The sequence below is a fragment of the Perna viridis genome, chromosome 12 (assembly GCF_037379345.1).
Source record: "Perna viridis isolate PV_CMFRI_1.1 ecotype Kerala chromosome 12, ASM3737934v1, whole genome shotgun sequence".
NCBI lineage: Eukaryota > Metazoa > Mollusca > Bivalvia > Mytilida > Mytilidae > Perna > Perna viridis.
Window position 1 is genome coordinate 37390436 of NC_142456.1, and position 19112 is coordinate 37409547.

The following is a 19112-nucleotide window of genomic DNA, read 5'->3' on the forward strand; positions in this document are numbered from 1 at the left end:
GGCGAATTAAGTAGAATGATGTTAGATATTGCATTTGTTTGCATTATAACATGGAAACATGGACAGGTACAATGCCTAGACTGAAATGTTTCCCTACATGATGGCGCACGTGGCGGGTTATACCATGTGCGTATGCAAGTGATTTTTACGGAATATGATATAACTTTTCTAAAATATAACGTCTATTTTTTTCATTAAATTAATATTAATTTGATGTTCATTTACGCTAATTAAATGAACGAAAACAGTTGATATAAACAGCGGAATGTTATGTGTTTCTTTACATAATTTAAGTAATTAACACACACAAAAGCCACACCCAATAAGTGGCTTACTGTTCATATAGCAATCCAACAATCAACCAAAATTATGGTCTCAAAGCCTTTTAAAGGACGTCAAATTATAATTTTAGATAATCATATGACCTTACTTGTTGAACTCGATGGTCCAGCAACACGTTGGTCAGACAGTTTAATCGGCCGACTGTTCTCTGGACCGACAAGTCGATAGTCCGACATAAGGTAATCCAGCTTGTACATGTACCCTGGACCTGATATCGTAATTTGGATATTTCAAATACTTTGTTTATTGACTCAGGTTTCCAGATTAGACATAAGGCATATGTCAATGTTTCTGTCAGTACCACATGAAACAAGTTATTTCTTTTAAAGGGTTGCCGACGAATGTTCTCGCCTTGTCAGTCTATTATTAAAATACCAAATCCGATTTAGATTTTAGTTTGGTGAACTCTGTGAGATTATTATGCTACATGTTTCGTATTTTAATGAATTATTTGATTGATTCAACAAGTAAACTAATGTATGAAAGTAAAAAAAATGCTGTTGATTGAAAATATTCCGGACACAAATGCCTGCACTGAAACCTTGTATTTCACAGTTGTCATTACTTTTGTCCAATGGGATGCAAGGTTGTAAGCTCTATCGGTTACGTTGCCATAGTTAAGAATCAAGGGTGCCACGTGATGTCACAGCGAACCCAATACTGACTGCGTCGTCCGTCCGTCCCAAAACTTTTTTTCTAAAACAATGACTGTTGAAGTATTGCTCTCAGACTTGGTAAACAGTCATGCAACATTTATAAGACACACGTGTATTCTTTACTAAGTTTGTGGGAATTACATGTATCATTGATTATGGTAGCCCTATAAAAATACAAGACAGCTACATGTATTTAAGGAATGTATCTAATATCTGAATATATCATCTTGTATACTGAACTTTGGTCCGATTTATGCAGAATAAACAGCGAAGTCTCTTAAAGTGATACTTCGCTGGATAAGCTAGTTAAAGCAAGTTAGAACTAAAAACCATTCGTGAAATAATGGCGCAAAGTAAACAAAGGATAAGGGCCATTTTCCCCGGTATTTTGTTCATTGAAAATTATTCATGAGTTAACGAATCAAAAAATATACTTGGCTGATCGGGAACACCGTTTAAGTTATATTTATTGCACGATCTTACGAGTTATTCAAATAGACTTTGAGATTGCAGGGCGAGAAGTCTATTTGGTTAACGAGGAAGGCGGTGTTATAAATGATTTGTGACATGAATTGACCACATCCATTAATCGGTAATTGACCAATAAGAAATATACAGACACGGGTAGCTTGTTATCTCGTTTGGCGGCAAACATCTATCTGCTGCAGCCCAGTCGGAATCATTTCAATATGTCAGAAGCAAAGCGTCAATTTCATGGAATGAAAAAGTTTATGGACCGACACAAAACTTTAAGCAACCGATCAAATATGAAGGTTACTAGAACATTATCAAGTGAGCCCATACAAAAACTAGGCAGTGGGTGGCACATGACAAATTTTGTTTTCAAAATTTGTTCATCTCGTTCATACCGCAAATGTATCCTTTATCAAAGCCGAATGTTGGTTTTGATATGATAAACTACAACGGTGTAAGAGAAATACATTACATAGAATTTATTGGAAAAGGGATATATCTCTTTTATTCTGTACAAATTTGTTGCAAATTATGTAACAGAATTTTTCATGATATAATGATTCATGCATGCATAGATTGTACTGTTACATTTCCTTTACTTGGTATTTGGTGGGACTTACTTATCGAGAATCTTCCGCTTGAACTCTATGTCGAATTGAGTGAGTGCGATGACGAGTCACTGTACGGCATTATGCTCGGAAAACAGCCAGCCAAAGTACTCAGAAAAAAGTGGATTAAATTCCTTCCAACGATTGTGTTATACCCACGTTGTAAGGGCTACTGCAGCCTACGATAAAGAACTGCGTTTTTTTGTAGGGTCACTGTGTGCCATTGTCAGCATTTCTTGGGGCTTTGTGGTTTTTTTTTGTGCGTTTTTTTTTTAACCCTGTCAGTGTGCTCTCTATATATTCTTACTTCACTCAACCTCACCATACATATATGTGATATATGTATGTAGTATAAATTTCGTTTATTTTTGCATTTATAATATTACATACATACATGTAAATATTTTCTATATTTGTAGTTAAATACGTACACAAAGCATGATCTGTAGGTCTTCAACTCTTAAAGGTTTCTTACAAGTATTTATAATTTATTGATGTATTCTGATTTATACGGAACTCATTCATGTATAAAGACAAAACCTAACGTGCTAAGTTGAAAGACTAATTACATGTAAGTTGAAAGACTAATTACATATAATATGCTTCTTGTGCTCCAACAGAGTGCACAACATTAATAACAATTTTAAGTAAACTGATTACATAAAAAACTTTTCAAAATCATGCGCAAGTAATGTTTTACCATGCATATATTGGAATACTTGTAATTACTAGTTACCACATGTTGCTCTCATTACAGGATACAAAACCGAATCCATCATCAGGTTGGTCAATGTCTTCATAGTCATCTGGTAATATCAGGTGTTCCCTACATTATACAAAGCTAAAAGTACTGCATTAAATCTCTATTGGTGCATTTTTTCACATAAAAGTTTATCAAAATAACTTGAGTAGTTTTGGAGGAGCTGTGCTAACAATGTTTTCACATTAAAAACCAATCAGTTTAATTATCTCCCTTTTTGGGTCTAGCGCATATATTATATCTTTACATAAAGCATAACTTTCCAATTTTATAAAAAATGGGTTTTGCTAATTAGATGACTTTTTATTATTCAAACAGCCTGCGTGACGTTTTGTGATAGTCCGTGAAACGAAAAAACAAAATCAAACCTTTCAACTACTATTTTGGAAGTTTAAGTGTGCTTCTTGTTAGAATGATCATCATTAGACGAATTTAGTTTGTACACTGCATTCATTGAATTACAAAGTTTTTCAATTTACTAACAATATATTTTTTTAATATTGAAATGCCAGCCATATGTGTAAAGACTGAGTTAAATATGGTTCTGTTGAAAAATTTCTATTGGTATTGAACCATCCCCCCCAAGAAAAAACAAAACAAAACAAAACAAAACAAATGTCACTCAACACATTTCATTTTTTGCACACAGCATTTTATTTTATGTTCTATTTAAAAAAATAACTTTTTGCAGGATTGTCAGGTAGTGCGTTTTGTACTACAAGTAAACAAATTGTAAGTCCATTCCACTGCCTGAAAACTTGTGACAAATTCTTTTAATTAGTGTTCAAATGAGGTTTAATTGATTACAAATACTATAATTCTTCTTTTACAGATAAGCAGCTACATGCTTGGCAGATCCAGAAATTTGTAAAAAGGGTTGGGTGTTCATTTTTTTCCTAAATAAGCATACATTAAAAAAAACATACCATCAGTGGGGTCCAATACCCAGAATCCTCCCACTGGATTTATTGCTTAGTATGTGTTCCTAATACATGTAACACAGGTTCATGTATTCCCTACTTCATGTCAGAATTCAATGGTAAAATTTTACTTGTATTCTTACTATATATTATCAAGTTTGATAATAAGCAGTTTTTTTATAATATTTTTGTATCAAATTATTCTAACTAGCACAATGTACAGAATAAATCAATATCAAAACTGCAGCAATGAAACAATCAGATTGTGTGGTATAGTGTACTTTCTTATTATACATATTGTATATCAGGGGCGGATCTAGAATTTCAGGCTAGGGAGACGTTAATAGAATAAAATGCAGAGCATGCAAAAACATTTTGGAGGTAGAATTTGTGAAAATCAAGATTTCATTAAAAAATCACCCCAATTTTAAATCTATGTTCTGCAGTAAAATACACTCCTGTACATGTACATAGGGCCTTATAATCACAAATTAATAACAGGAAGACAGGATGGGTTGTCATTTTTACCATTTGTATTTTTGGTTCATATTCATTTTTGGATAAAATCCAGTGACTGGGGTTAAAAGAGAAGGTGTACTTGTAATGCCCAGACAATGTATTTTGCCTACCTAATGTAAACAGGTTACTAATATTACCTGTATAATTCATTTTTAAATCCTGATACAGCATACACAACCTGCCTGTGAATTAGCAATTGATAGTAAATTGACAATTAACATCCTGGTGTCATTTATTAGTATTCAACCCAAAAAGGAAAGAAAGACAGAGTGAAGAGAGAAAGATTAATACACAGGGAGTAGACAGAAATGAAAAATAATTCTTACAAAATTTTTGGTGGATTTTTTTTTTTTTTTTCCATAGGAATATCATTCTTTTTCAAAATAGGACTGACCAATAGATCAAACAATTTAAACTGTTAATTGATAGGTATAGATATATTCCTGATTTTTCTGTAAGGAGCAATTAAACCTTTCTGTACTTGTTTTGTCAGCTTTTTTCTCGCTAAACAAAACTTTCCATTATAATTTAATAGTATTCCAAGATAACACACTCTTCTTCAGTATGTTCATCATAACTTTCATCATCAATTTGTTAATATCATAATTCATATACAAATAACCCTGAATAATTTCTCTTACCCCAGTATGAATAAGTCAAATGTAAACCTAACTGGCTTTAAGTTTACCTTGAGAAAAAAAAACAGCCATTTTTGTACATTATATAGACTTTGTAAGGAGTTACAAGTCCCTGTAATATAAATTCCTTAACCACGGTAAGTGCAATTTTAATCATTGGATATTACAATTAAAGTGAACCTAATTCAAAAAAGATTCGTCGGATACAATAAATATTACAATGGGTAAACACCACAGCTGTAGTTCCCAACCTGTGGAAAGGAGGAGAGTGTTTCAGGAATAGTCAGTGCAAATTGGATTTTCTGGAGTTTTATATAGTTCGAGACTACTTTTCTGTCCGATCTTCGTGGACTCCAGGCGCGTAGCTGAGTCCAAATTGAAGTGTAGGCAAAATTACGGCAGGGGGTCTGGGCGGGAAATTATTTTTTTTACATTTCCTTAGAAATGCCACATAAGTGAAAGTTTCATTGAATCAATTTACATATTTTTTTTTAAAATCCTAAAAATATGCACTTCACTACAGAAGTCTATGGGAAAATTAATACGAAACGGGGATCATCTCGCTACTGGGACAAGGTCATAGCGGGGAGTGAAACGTATACTAAAGCGTCTTATGTCATGCGTGATTTCGCGACCTCGTTTCGCCACTGACAATACATACCCGAGGTGTTCTCTGTAATTATCCTTTCGTATAATTCTGTGCAGAAACGCATAAGATGCATTCCAGTAACGTAGTATATAGTTGTACAAAAAGTTATTTCATAGGCTAATGGAAGAGTTAAATTTAGGTAAATGCTACATATAAATCCTTGGGCTAGCGAATGAGACTGCACTTTCTCGGGACTTTGTCTTAATTAGACATAACACGTGTTCATTTTAATACCCCGATCTAACGTAAGATGCTGGCATTTCCGTTCGTCCATAGGATGGTACCATATCAGAAAATAACTTCCATGCAAGCGAACGTCTATCAAGGGCTGCAGTAATTCGGTTTTGTAATGTAAATTAAAGCATGGACTCTAAAATCATTGGTGACAGTTACACGCATAGATCTGTAAATAATTATAACTCCCTGTTACATGTACGGTTTTAATGCACTTGTAATATTATATAAAAAAAAAACTAAATAGAAAAAAAACCCATTCACTGGTAAGCAGATCCTTTCAGTAAATATAATTATATACAATGACTTATATAAAAATCAAAATCCTTTGGTTTTTGTATCCAAAAAAGAAGTATTGCAAATGATATAATTGGATAAATGTGGATAATTCCATGCAAACTTTTGGTGAAAATGAGGAAATATTAGACTATGACACACCCCTTTCTTCCAGACCCCTCCTTTTAGAACCCACTTTCAAAATCCCGGTTAAGTTTACATACGACACTACACAGGTCAGGTGACGAATAGAATCGCCCTGAGGTAATTGTTTTATGGCTCACACAGAACAGGTGACTCAACAGGTCACAGGAGTTATCTGTTCAATATTGCAGTAGAAGAGGTTCGTTTCCTTACGGTTTTGATCATCCGTGTGTATATAGTATAAAAAAAGTGCGTTCCTGTTAAGTACAAGAAGCTTTTACAGATGAGATGATGACAAAGGTATACTACTATATTCCAACATTACAACAAAAATCCTTAATTGTATATAGTTATTAGCAATATTTCAAAATCGCCTACATACATGTAGGGAAACTAAAGCTCCAAAGTTCGTCATACCTCTGATTATAGCTACAATTTATATGATATGCATTAAACTGTATTGTACATATGTGTAATAAGATTCACCCGTTCCACTTTTCGAAACACTACGGTGGAATTTATATGTACAATCTATATATGGCGTACACTGAACATACTATTTTGTACAGTACATATTGGTTACCAAGTGTCTACACATTGAAGTTCAATGAAAGTGTACATTGCGTTCATTTACGATTCAACCTTTGCGCCAATTGGATAAAAACTAGTTTAATTGTCCCAACATATTTCCCCCGTAGTTGAATTGCGCTTAAAAGACTGGCACTAATTGTGCCAGTTTACCTGTAAAAGATAGTGATATAAAATATTTCATAAAAATATGAAAATAAAATAGAAGTTGAGAATATATCCAAAAATGCCTAAAAGATGTAATCTACACTTAGATAGGTTTACCTTGTATTGGATTTAGTATTGACATATCTTTCAAATGAACATGGATTCCGCTAGGATAACTCGTCGGTCTCAAGTCTGCATAAAAGGAGGAGGAGGATCCATGTTCGCCATGTTCATATGTTTAAATATTTTCATATTTCGTGATATATTGAATTAAATATTTCGATACTGATTATTATAATGATATCGAATGAATTGCAAATTTACATTTATTTTTTGGCAATTCAACTACGAAATTTGAAAAAATAAACTGGCACTATAGAGTTCCTGTTAGGAGCAAAGAAAGATTGTCCGATTTATTGTGGCAAAATCTGTACCCTAGTTCACAATTATTTTAATCATTGGTCTCCTGCAATATTTATTGACATATATAAATACATGTACTTTCTTCTAAAGTTACAGTGTGTATTGTTGACAACCGTAAAACGTTGAATGTAAGTCCACAGATAGTTTGTTGTCTAGTACATTTACCATGTCAAAGTACCACCGTACTGACTATTTATTACCCTACTGTATATCATGTACTGCATGTATTTAAATTTACCCGTACCATAGACTTGTAATTAATTATGCCATAAATTACAGCTCAGGAATTAGCATTACACAGGACTTATTCGGTGTATATTCAGGTGCATGTGTTGTCATTTCGCCTCAGCTGTGAACACAGATAAAAGTATAACGAAAATAGGAATGGGTATATGTCAAAGAGACAACAACCCCATTGGGATGAAAATATCAGCCCAAGACCTCCTTTTGGTCTTCAATTAACGACAAGGAAATCCTCATACCACAAGTTTAAACCTACAAAAAGTTATATCCCTATCATATGTAAAATCAATTCCAATTCTTCCCATGTGCGGTTGAGAGCCACGATGCATCATATGTCATACAATTAGGACACAACCCATGCCAAAAACTGTTTTAAAATATAGTGGTCCAATTTTTATTTTAAAAACTCTAGGAGCGAATGAATGTTAATATAAAAAAATGTCGTCCTTAAAGATTTGACAAGAATATCATAACATATATCCCATTCAAAGGTTTAGTTAATTTATTGGGCGAATATCGAGCTTTCCGTGCTTTGTGTAGAATTTTACCGTAAAACAAAGGGTGAGAGACAAAAATGAATATTTGTCCATAACAAATGAATGGTAATTTACTAAGTTATCGAAGTGATAAACTCTATATAAGAGTCAAAATGGAAAGTCCGCATAACATTTAAATGGTATTATCAAAGTAAAACCGGAAAGTGTGCAACCATAGCAATGGTCATTGCCACTCGGTACAAGCATTGCCATTGGAAATCGAGGATTAAACCAGGTTTTATGGCGGCTGTCCTTGTTCCCCTTATAAATAATTTTTTAATGTGACATTTGTGCATAAGAAAATATAATCAAACAAATAGTTGCTTAACATATTTTCAACAATAGTGAATAGAATGTATCATTTTCATAAATTTCTTGGGTAAATTTAGGGCCCCATGTCAGCTCCTTTTTTGTAAATCTCTGAATCTGTCAGACGAAACGCGTATGAAGCCATGTTACGGGATGTATTTATTACCTATATTAGAAGTGCCTCCAGTTAAACGGACCACTTCCTTATATATTGTACTTAATTAACAGTAATAGGTACGAGGTCACAATTAATTCCCCTTGACTTTTCGTTGTATATATAGTTCCTTTTTTTTAGTGTGTTTCTTCCTGATTTTTTTCTTTGCGGCCATAAACTTTATTGCTTAGTATTAACTGCAGAAATGTAGGGCAAGGATCAAATTTACAAGGAATTTTTTTTCATTCCGTAATTTTATGTAGAAGTTTTGATTTTGCCCTATGAAAGAAGGTAAAAATTTAGGACATTTGGCAGTGGTCACTTTTCATGTCTACGGGGTGTCCGAAGCAAAGTTGCTAAAAATAAAAAATGATGGTGAATTTTTCTGGCACTCTTACAGAAATCTGCTATTATACATGTTTCCATATTCGTGAAGTTTGAATTAGTTTGAAGGGGAGGAATTTTTTTTATATGTCAAGATGGGTCTGTTGAAATGCACTACGAAATTAATTGTGTCCTCGTACCTAAAACGGAATATCGAGCTGTTAAAACCTGTAGTCATCTTCTCGTAGTAAAGAAAAAATTGAGTATTACGTATACATTTTAACTGCAGATTTTGATTTTTTTTTTAAATCATTATAAAGATCAATTCAAATCAATTTCTGTATAAGTTAAGTAAGGCAATCATGCTCACCAGTACAAAAAGCAACAGTACACATCCCAGTATTCTAACAACGTACAGAACAGAAGATGATATACGTCAGAAATGAAGATACACAATCATAAATTAAGTAATTAAGTTCAGACTATAAACGCATGCATGGAAAAGGAACCTACATAAATTACGCATCTCTTTGACTTTTCCAGTGATTTTGAAATATCTGCATTTACTATATTTTTAAAAAGGAGGGGCTTCTACAATGATAAGGCTAAACATACTGGCGTAACAACTCAATACAAAATGAAATACATCCTCTACACTTTTCATTATGCACAAAGCATACTATCTATTTGACATCTCTATACCATAGTAACGCGCAGTTTCAACAAACAAGAAATGTGATGAATTTCTTAAATTACACCTAGTAAGACATTTTTGTAATCAGTTTTGTTAAATATTTTTGTAGACTTGGTGGAGAAGTGATTCATGGACATTACAAAGGGGGGGGGCGACCCGGATGAAAATGTTTGCTTCGCAAGTGCAATATGTTTATTTATATATTTAACCAGCAAGCAAAATCAATACTTCTATTTGAAAATATGTCTTGTTGACGGGGGAGTTTTTTTCTACAAGAACTTGGACAGTAAAACCACGTTTTCGTCCGAATTGTGTCTTTAAACAATTCTTTGGAATTTTTGGGAGTTAAACCATCGCATTTTCATAAAAGTTAGGCAAATTGAACTGCTTTTCTCTGTCAGACTGTCTTGCTATTTCTCCGATTTAGCCATCGAGTATATGGAATCCAAAAGTACTGAAAGATAGAAATTGTTTGAATACCCTATTGGGTCTCTCTGGACTGTTCCTTATTGCGATTCTGTTATTAATTGTATTAAGTATTGTAGAGGTGGCAGAATCCAGCCTTTGGGTACTCGGATATAACTCAGAATATATCTATACTACTGGTTAGGCTGCTGCGTTGATGCTCTTGCCTGATTGTATTGTCATTTCATTCATATTGATGGTAATTTGACAGCAAAAATGGAAATTAACATGCTTTGACTGGATTCAACAGTTGTTTAGCCACAAAAGCCTAGAATGCACTTATATGACTTTTGGAGAACCCTTATTTTAAAGCCCTATAGACATGCATGTAAAAATATTCGGTTCAATCCTATGATAATTTTAAAAAGTTGTGGGCAAATTTTCTTCCATTTGTTTTTTTCTAGATGTCATGATTACTCGGTTTATAGCCCATCTTTTGTCAAAAGCTTTGTCTAACAGAGTAAAAAATTCTTACAAGAAATATGTGATCGATGGCTCACTGGTGATACCTCCGCTTGCAACCACGGTATAAGGAAAATAAAATCTTCGGTAGACAGGAAGTTGTTGCCGAATTTTCCCAAAATATCCCAGTATAAAGCTTAACTACGAGAAAAATGTGTTACAATTTCAAGCCACCATGATGAGCAGTTGCAGAAAAAGCGCGACAAAAATGTCAAATTTCAAAACATGAAGTAAAAAAATGAAGTGCTTGATTAACAGGAAGTTGTTGTCGATTTTTCCGATTTATGACATATATATGACAATATATCCTACCATGTGATACACGTAAGGACAAAAATATTATTCTAAAACCTCAAGCCACTGTGATGAGTAGTTGCCGAAACATTGCGACGAAAATTTCAACTTGCAAAAAATAATGTTAAAATAAGCAAAGTCCTCGGTAAACAGGAATTTCCGAAAAGAGAGCCCACTAAATGGCATAACTACAGGAAGAATATATTAACATTTCAAACCGCTGTGATGAGTATATGCTCAGAAAAGTGAGACAAAAAATTCAACATTCAAAATATAAAGTAAACAAAAAAAAGTCCACGGTAAACAGGAAGTTGTTGTCGATTTATTTGAAAATGGATACCATCAAATGGCATACCTACGGGAAGAATTTTTTTTTAAATTTCAAGCCGCTCTGATAAATAGTTGCTTAGAAAACTGTGACATAAAAAGCGGTACAAGTAAACGGAAACACGGACAAGGGTAAAACTGTGAACCCCCTCTCCTTCGAGACAGAGGTTTAAAAATTACTTTCCCTATTTTAATATTATGCAATCCATTTTTAAGATTTGAAATGTAAACAGCAAACTATGAAGGCTGACTCAGTACTTCAGTACTTTGATTTTTGTTTGAATTTTTATCTTCAATGTTTTGGGCAAATGTGGCAGAGTCAAACTTTATAGTTTGCATATTTATAGAAATGATTTTTATTTATGTACTGGTATAGCTATGGTAATTCTTCTACAAGTGATGGAAAACATATCGAGTAAAAAATGTGACTAAAACAGTATGAGCAATGGCCATTTTTGAATGCTGGAATAATACATTTTGTATGTGATTGTCTCTAGATGATATTTCTTTACGGTCTGAATTCATGGCTTTTCTTTCTAGGATAGCACACTGATGTTCCATAAGTTTATCTTTGCACGCAGTATGATAAACGAGATAGAGGTAGGTACTTTCTCACATAAAATACAGTCCAAATGTAAAATGTAGATATGGATAGTTAATGGTACAAATGTAACTTGTTCATGTACACCTGAAATTATGTAAGTAGACTATAATGAAAATGAACCGCCGCTGACTTAAAATAACGAAGTAACAGGAACGGACAAAACACATTTTCACTTATTCAGCTCATTACATTCATTCTCTATAGCATTTCCCAGGGACGTCATGAAAAGGAACAAACGACCAGGAGAAGGAAAGCGTTATAATTAATACTCCTTCTTTGTTGAGGATTGTGTACATTTTAAAAAAAAAATCGTATGGAAAATAATATATAAAAAAAAAACTTAACTGCTTTAGCATAAAAAAATACTGAATAAAACAATTGTACACTTTTTTTTATTTTCTATTAATTACATACATTCTCTACAGCACTTCCCAGGAACGTCATGAAATGATTGACCGTACGGACAGGTATGTCCAAACCATTCAGGACAATCAATGCTGTTGCACATAGCTGTATCACTTTCTTTATTACACCAACAAAATGTGCAAACTGTTATGAAAGTAGGTTCAGTAGTTTCTCGTGGTACTTCGAGGGTCGTTCCAGTGATGTCAGTTGTGCATGTGTTTTTAGTCGCTGTTACAACAGTCAAACATATTGCAATACCTGTGATTGTTATGATTATATTCATCCTCTGGAATCAAACATGTGACAGAATACACTAAAATTGAAACAAATGGTTTTGTTCTTTTATAATGAACAGAGTTTTGAATTACTTTAAACGTATTAATTTTCTCGGTTACTATTTTCTGCGGTTTGTGTCAAATGAACATATTCATTTTGAATATATTTAATGGAACTAATTTTCTCGATTGTGCGAAAACAAATTGCAAAAATTAGTACTTAATCAGTTTCATTAAATATTGGACCGTGGTTCCCTCTAATTGTATGTATTTATTTTTTTTTTGCAATAATTCTCCAATGATAAACACTAAGCGCTATCATGACATCTTGATTTAGTCATAATCAAACAACATTTTCCGATTTGTTTATGTTCTGGTACTTCTTTTGTCTAGAAAACAAAAGACCAAAGAGTTAGTTCTTTGTAAAATTGTAATTTCGGAAATCAAAATATTGCACATGACATAAATAAAGCATTGTTCCTAAAAAAAGTTTAAGTGTAATTTAATTAGGCTTACCTTTACGGTATATATTAACAATTAAAACTGGAAAGTTTTTAAAGTCTGGAACTTTGATTATGCAGCAGATTTTTGTAATTTCTATTAAAAAAAAGCAAATAAATATATCATTTTGAACATAGTAACAGATAGTTGATAATGTTCAAAGAATCGAGATTTTGTATTGATGAAGTCTTACTGCATAGAAGTCGCAGTTAAAATATTCATGTAAAAGGAAGTAGTGTCTGGAAAGTTTATGCGCTGAATAACTCATTACTGATGTTTTTATAACATGGACTAGAAAACCAATAATCCGAATATAGTTTTAAACTGTAATTTTTGTTAAATGGTCAGGCAGTGTTATATAATATCTAAGAACGAAAGTAAGTCATCGTGATTTTTCGAATGGTACATTTTTATTTTGGCTGCTTCTGTAATTAGTTTAAACTGTATTTAATGTATGAAATAGTCACTCAATTGGTACAAATCAATGGAGTAAAAAATAATCTAATATGTTGCCTTACCTTATCTTAACTAAATTGCCATATGAATATGATACACTATTTGTCTACTTTTTACTTTTTATAGTCAGCGCAACACTTATGCATCTGGATAATGATATACATTTAATCATATTAAATAGAACATAACAATAGTGATTATTTTATTTTACGTAAGGGAGAATGTTGATTGAGACAGATGCTTGGCAACTGAAATTAGGAATGATGGCTTAAACTATGTGCAACCACTGTTTTGTTCTGGATATAAGATAGTAAGTTTCAACAGATTTCTAATAAACCAAAATTGAATGTCCAAAATTAACCTTGAATTGATTTAAAAACCAACAATATCAACCCCATATAAATGTTCCAGCTTTTGATTTGCCGTTTCAGGTATCAGAAAGAAAACAATTCTGATTAGTAGCATTGGAGCCAAATGCGTGGTAATATCTAGATTCGGAAATAAATTGTTTTCAAGAATTTCTCATGACAAAAGAATAGGGTAAATGTCAAACTTTAACGGGATATTGAGCAGTAAAAAATGAGATTTGGGGCAATGGGGAATGTACTGAATCATAACCCAATGCCTAGAGTAAGACCAAGTGGGTGAATCACCTGGCCACCGAAAGGTATCATGTATATAACAATTTTTCAGGAGAATATTTTATGTCAAAATATCTTACTAATAATAGGTACATTGCTGCGATTGTGAGGTGTCCTATAATCTAACACATCTATCACACCACAGACTTTACTTTAATTGTTTTGAATTATATATGATACAAATATTTGTTTAGTATGGGAACTGTTTTTTTTAATTACATAAATCATAAATTAGGTAAACATGTAGGGTGGTATTATTTGTAGTTATCTTGTATCTTTACCGTTCAAATGTAAAAGAAATTACGTATTATGTAGAATATATATTCCTGTTACACAACATTTAATGTCCAAAACCAATCTTAAAAATATGTATTCACTTTTCCTTCACTCTTTCGACTACCCCGGACTTGACTTTTTATGAGCAACTCGGCGGGTGTTTCTAGAAAAGCAGAGGACGCTTACCCTACCGATGCACCTGGTCCATGCTTTCAGTTTCCTTTTGTTGTTTTGTATGTATTTTTTTTGTTACTTTATGTCTGTTTTCCATGTCTGGTCCTTCTCCCTGGGTTGCATTCTTTTGATTACAGTAGAATCTTGGTTCCCTTGATTCACTTAGGATCTAAAGCATATTAACAACCCGGACGGTGCTTATGGGGCGTATTCATAGTGTATGAATTGGTTTCCAAGACATTTGTTTCTTTGTGTCTTCTTTTAGTAACAATATTGGTTTTGATGCCTTGTATTTTAAATACACAATATATATAGTATAATTCATATTGAAACCTTTTTTTTTTTCATCAAAATTTTAAATTTCGATGCTGTGGGCCATGTAAAGAATGTAACACATCACGCCCTTAACTGTACTCTTTCTATGTTTTAATATATTTTAAGTGTATGTTTCTGTAAGTAACAGGATAAATAGGAACAACCAGAAACATGCACCTGACAATATGATTTCACCCTCAGATGCAACTAGTCAACTAAAACTTCCAATAATGTGGTTTTGTTTTTAAACCATGCTCCAGTTTTTAGTGGGGTCCGAGTTGCTCATTTGCTTTTGTTACTTGGTATATATGATTTTAGTTTATGTTCTTTGTTGGGTATGTCTGTTTTCCATGTCTGGTCTTTGTTCCTGGATTGCGTTCTTCTGATTACCGCTATATTCTTGGTTCCCATGATTACTCTTTCACACACTGCCTGATTCATACAGAGATTGACTCCAAAGTATAAAAGTTTTGCAATTACATGAATCATTAACTACGTTATCATTTATGTAAGTATTTACATGAAACAATCTAACATCTGTACCGTTTGAGATATGTCAGTCTAAAGGTCATGTTGTTTTTCATCTATTGGCAAGTCGCTTTAATGTCACCTACTTCTACGACCATCATTTTTTCATTGAACAATAACCCTTTAAAAGGTACTTGTTATATACAGATCCGTTTTCTGGAAAAAACTGAACATTCAACTTCTACATTTATCATACAATTCAAGAATGAAAACTCTTGCAAAGAGCCAAAATTATGTAAAAATCCATACACTTTTTATCTCAAATGTGCAACGACTGAATGAAAAACAAAGATTTTATCTGGGGTGTCTGTCTTTTTCTGAATAAGAAGTAATTAAAATATTTTATAATTATAAAATATATTTTAGACCGCTACTTAATGTTTCGGAAAAAAACAGATCACCACTTATCATAGAAGATAAAAAACGATCTGTTCAATTTGTATATGTGTCTTGTGTTCTTATCGAGTGATTGTTTTGCACTTATAGAACAGTTCAGGCTTGAATATATAAAGTGTTATAACGAAACTTCTGAACTGATAAACTCCAAAAGGAGTCGTCAAAAGGAAATTCCATATAGAGAAAACACCGAAAAGTCTCAGACCATCGAATTGGTCCTGACGTGGTTTAGGCATCACTGATATAAATGGTGGGTCAAACCATGGGTGGGGTTCTCGAAGCTATCGTAAGATATGCCCGAAGTCACTTCCTAAGACCAACTTTAGGTTGGAGTTAGGATCATCGTATGGCAATGTTAGGTTGTGTCTCAAAGCTATCTCAGACATGCCTAAAGTTAAGACGTCATAAAGACATCCTAAATAGTTGATATTGTTATATCAATAAACAAAATTGCATATACGATAAGGTACAAACCATTTGATTATCTGGGGTGGGGGCGGGCTATGGATTTTTTTCCCAAAAAATATTTGTTTCAAATTTTTGGAGAACAACAAAAATTATAATAATTATATGCACGTGAATGACTAATGACTTTAAAAACCGAATTAAGTTACTGATTTTCGATTGTTACATGTATGTATTAGAAATAGAAACAGTAGCAATTTATTTTTAATAAAGTGTCACTGAATCGTGAAACATTCAGGTCAAAGTTTAAAATCATGCACATTCCTAAAACAAATGCTTGAACTGACGCGTGCCGGTCATTCTGTGGTAATTTTTTTGATAAGATGATCCTAAGACACCTTTTTAGTTGTCCTAAAGTTAAGATATAAATTGCGACTCGTCTTAAATTATGATGGCTTCGAGAACACGATATAGTATAGAGACGAATCCTAAAATAGTCTTAGGACACGTCTTATCCCTAAGATAGCTTCGAGAAACCACCCCAGGTTTTCATAGCGTACTAAACTTCCCGTTTCTTTATTGTTTGTTGGGGTTTAACGTCCGAGCAGCAATATGTCAGCTATATTCAGACGATGAACATGAAAAGGATGATAAAATGTACATGAAATGAAAAAGAAAGGATGGGACACAAGGATAATAGGGTCGATAAGTTTTGATTGCCACTGGAAAAAGGGGGGATGGGTAAGGTCGGGCAATTTATCCTCCTGTGGCGGAGCGTAAAGATTCCTACTCCTATCGAATACCACAGCAGGGTTCTTGAACGTGCAAAGAACGTGGCATCTTTCCCAACACGGTGCACCACTATGATTTGCGGTTAGGTTTTCCGTATTATAGCCTGACAACCCCAGCATGTAACACGCCAGGGGTACCCCATTCCACCACCTGGGGCATACATCCCAGTTGCTCTGCGGGCAGAGCGCCCTAGCCGCGGCTAGGTTTCTGAGCACTATTTAGTCGCCTTATACGACAAGCTTAGCGCTGCTGCAGGCCTATTCTTTTAACACCCGGACCTGCACGGGGCTCCCGTTTCCATTACGTTGATTGAATGAAGTATATTTGAACACAAAAACAGCATAAAATTGCCACTGGTTATAATGTGAGATTGGGATTTACATGACCTTTATTTGAAATAAATTCATCATAAATGCTAAATGAATTAAAAAAATAGCCCGATGATATAATGTCAAATTAGTTTAAACATATTCATTCAGTCAAATACATTTCTGTTTGAATTTTACACAGTACAATAATACACACTGGATATGGAAACAAGCAAGGCTTATATTAATCCATCTCCATATAAAGTATTACAAATATAATATTTTTGATACTTTTAATAGTTTGATGCTCTGTGTAGGAATTTAATAAAACGATGAATTGCTAGAAGTTAATGGATAGTGTTGAAGTAGTATGGAATACAGAGGATACCTAATTTAACAATATAAAATAAACAAAAATTGTAGAAAGAAAAAAAAAACAATAAAGTTAATAATAACAAAATTGCATAATTTAATTATTCAGTATTAAATATATAGATAATATTTTTTTTTAAAACAATGTGTGAAGTTGAAGTGCATATCAAGTGAAATGGTCGTTGTAAATGATATACTTGTGGAATTTTAAAAATAATATTTTGTTTTGATCATCTGAAAGATCACCAGAGCAGAAAAGTAGAGTGTATTCGTCGAAAGTAATCTGGAAGGGAAAAAACGAAAACCTGTCGAATCTAAGCTGAGTATAACGGTTGTATTTGAGTAAGCGTGTAGAACCTGTCCTTTGCGGTTTAATTGTTTGTTTGTTGGGTTTAACGTCCGAGCGGCAATATTGCAGCTATATTCAGGCGATGAACATGAAATTGATGATGAAATGAACATGAAATAATGATGAAATGAAAAAGGGATGGGACACAAGGACAATGGGGTCCACAAATTTTCATTGCCACCGGAAATAGGGAGAGGTGGTTAGGGTCGGGCAATTTAGCCTCCTGTGGCGGAGCCCTATGGTTCCTACTCCGGGAGAATACCACAGTATGGTTCTTTAACGTGCGAGGAACGTGGCATCTTTCCCAACACGGTGCACCACTATGGTTTGCGGTCAGGTTTTCCGTATTATAGCCTGACAACCCCAGCATGTAACACGCCAGTAGTACCCCATTCAACCACCTAGGGCACACATCCCAGTTACTCTTTGGGCAGAGCGCCCTAGCCCCCGGCTAGGGTTCTGAGCACTATTTAGTCGCCTTTTACGACAAGCTTAGCGCTGCCGCAGGCCTATTCTTTCAACACCCGGACCAGCACGGGTAGTTCTTTGCGGTCATCGGCGTAAACTATTTCAGACGTTTCTTCGTGTTCTTAATTACATGGTTTGTTTAAAAAAAAGTAAGGAGACTCGCTGTTACGGATATCAAAAGGAAGATTATTCCACGATTTCGTAGTGAAAGGAAAAAAATAATCGGCAAAGAACTGAATTCGGATATGAGATGAGCCTGACGAGTATTTAGATTGCAACGGTCGCCGACAAGACTAGGAACCATATTTTGTAAATATAATGGTGCGATACCATGAATCATTTTATGGAATAGAACTAATTTATGCCCTTCACATCTAGTGGCTAAGCATTCCCAACCAGTCTCTTTGTAGAGCTTCTGCAGAGACGTTAGTTTTGTGCCACCTGATTCTAGCTGTCTCCAGTTGAACCGATTCGATTTTATTTTTATGTCCCATATTGCTATTATCCCACACAACATCTCCGTATTCGACCATCGGTCGTATGTAGGACATATAGATGGTTTTTAGTGAGAACCTGTCAAGCAAAAATGTATGTGATCATGCCATGACCCGTTATTTGATATGGTGAAGCCTAGATGTTTATGATTGACAACTTCTTGTAT

The 19112-nt window shown here is 33.8% G+C and overlaps 1 long non-coding RNA gene across 4 annotated transcripts; it reads right to left on the reverse strand.

The window, feature by feature from the left end:
- Nucleotides 1-9933: 9933 nt before the first annotated feature.
- On the reverse strand, nucleotides 9934-13628 carry LOC148602193 (uncharacterized). 4 transcript variants are annotated; one of them, XR_015917259.1, is made up of 4 exons: nucleotides 13490-13628; nucleotides 12987-13067; nucleotides 12205-12508; nucleotides 9934-10092 (listed from the first exon to the last, which is right to left on the reverse strand). It is a non-coding gene; the product is annotated as an uncharacterized LOC148602193 (long non-coding RNA). The 4 variants fall into 4 exon arrangements; XR_015917261.1 differs by lacking the exon at nucleotides 9934-10092 and adding an exon at nucleotides 10689-10706; XR_015917260.1 differs by lacking the exon at nucleotides 9934-10092 and adding an exon at nucleotides 11857-11874.
- Between the last annotated feature and the right edge of the window lie 5484 nt (nucleotides 13629-19112).